The sequence below is a fragment of the Lutra lutra genome, chromosome 1 (genome assembly GCF_902655055.1).
Source record: "Lutra lutra chromosome 1, mLutLut1.2, whole genome shotgun sequence".
Classification (NCBI taxonomy): domain Eukaryota; kingdom Metazoa; phylum Chordata; class Mammalia; order Carnivora; family Mustelidae; genus Lutra; species Lutra lutra.
Genome location: NC_062278.1, coordinates 26750948 through 26755785, shown reverse-complemented (window position 1 = coordinate 26755785; position 4838 = coordinate 26750948). Strand labels below are relative to the sequence as shown.

At 37.6% G+C, this 4838-nt stretch overlaps 1 pseudogene; it reads right to left on the bottom strand.

Moving 5' to 3' along the window:
• Positions 1-4159: 4159 nt before the first annotated feature.
• Positions 4160-4552, bottom strand: LOC125095429 (60S ribosomal protein L34-like; annotated as a pseudogene).
• Between the last annotated feature and the right edge of the window lie 286 nt (positions 4553-4838).

Here is a 4838-nt window from a genome sequence, read left to right as displayed (position 1 = left end):
TTGATTTAATTTCTCTGCTGGTAATCAGTCTGTTCAAGTTTTCTATTTCTTCCTGTTTCGATTTTGGTAATTTTTGTTTCTTGGAATTTATCCATTTCTTCTAGATTGTCTAATATTTTGTCATATAATTTTTCATAATATTCTCTTATAATGTATTTCTGTGGTGTTTGTTATTTTTCCTCTCTCATTTTTTATTTTATTTATTTAGATCTTCTCTCTTTTCTTTTTGATAAGTCTGGCTAGAGTTTTCTCTTTTCTTTTTGATAAGTCTGGCTAGAGGTTTATCAATGTTTTTAATTTTTTCAAAGAAACAGCTACTAGTTTCATTGATCGTTTCTTTTCTCCTCCTCCTCCCCCTCTCCCTCCTCCTCCACCTCCTCCTCCTTCTTCTTTTCTTAGCTTCTATTTCACTTATTTCTGCTTTAATCTTTATTATATCCTTCCTTCTGCTGGCTTTAGGCTTTGTTTGTTATTCTTTTTCTAGCTCTGGTAGGTGTATGGTTAGGGTCTTTACTTGAGATTTTTCTTGCTTCTTGAGGTGGGCCTGTATTGCTATAGACTTCCCTCTTAGGACCTCTTTTCTGTATCCCAAAGGTTTTGGACCATTTTCATTTTCATTTTTTCCATGTATTTTTTTATTTCTTCTCTGATTTCCTGGTTGAACTATTCATTGTTTAGCAGTGTGTTGTTTAACCTTCATGTATTTGTGGTCTTTCCAGATTTCTTCTTGTGGCTAACTTCTAGTTTCATAGCATTGTGGTCAGAAAAGGTGCATGGTATGACTTCAATCTTTCCTATTTATCAAGGCCTATTTGGTGACCTAATATGTAATCTATTCTGGAGAATATATTCCATGTGCACTTGAAAAGAATATGTATTCTATTGTTTTAAGACAGAGTGTTCTGAATATTTCTATAAAGCCCATCTCGCCAGTGTGTCATCCAAAGCCATTGTTTCTTTGATTTACTGTTTAGATGATCTGTCCATTGCTTTAAGTGGGGTATTAAAGTCCCCTACTATTATTATGTTATTATCAATTACTTCTTTTATGTTTGTTATTATTTTTATTTGGGTTACAAATATTTAAGTGCTGCCATGTTGGGCACATAAATATTTACAATTGTTATGACTTCTTGTTGGACTGTCACCTCTATTACATAGTGTTCTTCTTTGTCTCTTATTTTTTTTTTAAGATTTTATTTATTTATTTGACAGACAGAGATCACAAGTAGGCAGAGAGACAGGCAGAGAGATAGGAGGAAGTGGGCTTCCTGCTGAGCAGAGAGCCCGATGCGGGGCTCGATCCCAGGACCCCGAGATCATGACCTGAGCCAAAGGCAGAGGCTTTAACCCACTGAGCCATCCAAGCACCCCTTCTTTGCTTCTTATTATAGTCTTTATTTTGAAGTCTAATTTGTCAGATATAAGTATTGGTACTCCAGCTTTCTTTTGACACCAATTTGTATGTTAAGTGTTTCTCCATCCTCCCATTTTCAGTCTGCAGGCATCTTCAGGCTTACAGTGAGTCTTTTGGGGTGCCTGGGTGGCTCAGTCAGTTGAGTGCCTGTCTTCAGCTTGGGTCATGATCTTAGGGCCCTTGGATTGAGCCCAGGGTCTGGCTCCCTGCTCAGCAGGGAGTCTGATTCTCCCTCTCCCTCTGCTGCTCCCTCCTGCTTGTGCCTCTATCTCTCTCTCAAATAAATAAATAAAAATGTTTAAGAAATAGTCTCTTCTAGGCAGCATATAGATAGCTGTTGTGGTTTTTTTTTTAAGATTTATTTTATTTATTTATTTGACAGAGAGAGAGAGAGATCACAAGTAGGCAGAGAAGCAGGCTCCCTGCTGAGCAGAGAGCCTGATGCGGGGCTCGATCCCAGGACCCTGAGACCATGACCTGAGCCGAAGGCAAAGGCTTAACCCACTGAGCCACCCAGGTGCCCCTGTCTGTTGTTTTTCATAGCTTCTGACACCCTAGGTCTTTTGCTTGGAACATTTATATTGAAAGTAATTATTGGTAGATCTGTATTTATTGCCACTTTATTACTTGTTGTTTCTGGAGATTTTCTCTGATCCTTTCTCAGGTTTTGCTGATTTTCTTTAGTGTTATATGTGGATTTCTTTGTCTCTATTTTTTGCATGTTTATTAAGTTTTTGATATATGCTTATCATTAGGTTTGTACATAACTTTTTCTGCAAACAGCAGTCTATATTAAGTTGATGGCTGTTCAAGCTTGATCCCTTCTTTTCTCTCCTCCTGTTTTAGGTTTACGGTATTATATTTTATGTCCTTTTTTGTGTGTGTGAGTTCCTTGATTGATTTTTACAGAAATACTCCTTTTTACTGCCTTTGTGTTTCCTGCCTTTTTATTGTCACTTTTGGTCTCTCCTTTCCACTCAAAGAATCCCCTTTAATATTTCTTGGCTGGCTTAGTGGTCATGAACTCCTTTATTTTTTGTTTGGGAAACTCTTTATCTCTGCTTCTATTCTGAATGATGGCCTTCCTGGATGGAGTATTCTCAGCTGCAGATTTTCCCCATCCAGCACTTTGAATATATCATGCCACTCTTTTCTGACTTGTCAAGTTTCTGTTTTACAGGTATTTCCTTGTATATTAATGACTTCTTTTGTCCTGCTTTAAATTTTTTTCTTTAGCATCATATTTTGCAAATTTACATCACTGTATGTAATGGCATTGGCCTACTTTTGATTTTAATGGGAGTTTTCTGTGCCTCCCAGATCTGGTTATCTATTTCCTTCCCCAGATTAGGAAAGTTTTCAGCTATTATTTCTTCAAATAAATTTTTAACCTCCTTTTCTCTTTCTTCTTCTTCTAGGACTCCTATAATGAAAATGTTATAACTTTTGATGGAGTCACTGAGTTCCCTTAATCTATTCTCATTTTGGATAATTCTATTTTCTCTCCTTGTTCAGTTTCATTGCTTGCCATTTCTTCGTATTCTAGGTCATTAATTCATTCTGCTTCTTCCAGTATGTTGTTCATTATATCAAGTGTTTTTCTAATCTCATTTATTGTACTCTTCATCTCTAATTCTTTTTTTAGCTCTTTTATCTCTGTGATAAGGATCTCACTGATGTCCTCTATTCTTTTCTCAAGCCCAGTGACTATTCTTATGGTCATTGCTTTAAATTCTCCAGCAGGCATGTTACTTATATCTGTTTCACTTAAATCTCTGGCTGTGCCCTTGTCTTATTCTTTCATTTGGCATAAATTCCTCTGTCTTGGCTTTTTGTCTAAGTCTGTACCTTCTTCCGTGTGTTAGAAAAGCTAGTTATGTCTTCTGCTCCTGAAAGTAGTGGCCTTATGAAGAAGAGGTCGTGAAGGACCTGATGTTTCAGGGAGTGTCTCCTGTGTGTGCCATGTGTGCTATGCTGTTGTATTCTGGCTGCTTGTCCTTCAGGCCAGTCATTTGCAGAGGTTCTCCTTGACTGCTGGGGGCAGTGTTTGATCCGTGGCCCAAATGTGGAGTGTTTTAACTAGATGTGTTTTGGTCTGCTTGTGAAATGAGACCAGTCACCACCTGTCTTACATTGTCATGGTAAGAGCAAGAGACATAAACTGAGTGTGGGAGAAAAAAGGAAGCTGGAATTGAAAACTGAAAGAGCTGTTTGTGAGATCAGGAGAGAGTCCCACAGACTTCCAAAATAACCAAGCAAGGTACAATGTGTAAGGAAGAAAATCAAATTTAAGGACATCTATTAAATTATCTGCCCAGCATTGTTATCTGGGATTTTTCCACTAACATCCCAGCTTCCCTACACACACACACACACACACACACACACACACACACACACACAACTTGACTATGGCTACAGTAAGTTCTAGAGTTTGGCTTCATCACTGTTAAGCATAGTTGACTGGTTCAAGGTGGATATCTGAGCCAAGATGATTTCATCAGTATCTTCAAGAACTTTTTAATTTTATCTTATTTTTCCCAAGGACTTTTTAAACAAACTTTTTTATTTTAGAAAATTTTCTATTCGCAGAAAAGTTGTGAAGATAGTGTACCTCACATTCACACCCTGTTTACCCTATTGTTAATACCTTACATTAGTATGGTACATTATATAAACAATGAACCAATATTGATATGTTACAATAAGACCTATTTTATGTTTTTTAGCCTTTTGATTTTTTATTACTCAAAAAAGCTTCATTTTTTTTATTTAGCTTTCTGACTCTGTGCTTGTGCCTTTAACACTTTCACAATGATTTTCTGCTCCTCGATATGGAAAGCATGCTTGATCCTGTCACGAACACACTTTGCACACATGGAAACACTATGGACCCTGCTGACATGTTTTTTTCATTTTAGACAACCTCATAAGCACTTTAGGCCTCACAGCACGAACTTCTCAAAGTCAGCCTGGGCATATGCCACATGCAGATTTTGGTGCTTTCCCAACCTTCTTGGTATAAACGTAAACAATTCTATTACCCGGGGTCCGGGACAGCCTAGTTTTGTTAGAGGCTGTATTGTAGGACAGCCTATGACAGTTCGTCAAACACTGGACCATTCTGAATGCCGACGGACGCCGTCCCCCAAGACTTATTTTATTTTTGATGACCTTAACAGTTTTGAGGAGTACTGGTCAGGTATTTTATAAAATGTCCCTCAGTTGAAATTGATCTGTTTTTCTCCTGATAAGATTTGGGTTATAGGTTTTGAGGAAAAAGGCCACAGGGATAAATTGTCATTCCTATCACATCATGTCAAGGGTGCTTACTATCAACATGACTCACCAGCACTACTGATGTTAATTGTGATCACTGAAAACGGATTTGTCTGTTTTCTCCACTGCTAAGTTACTCTTT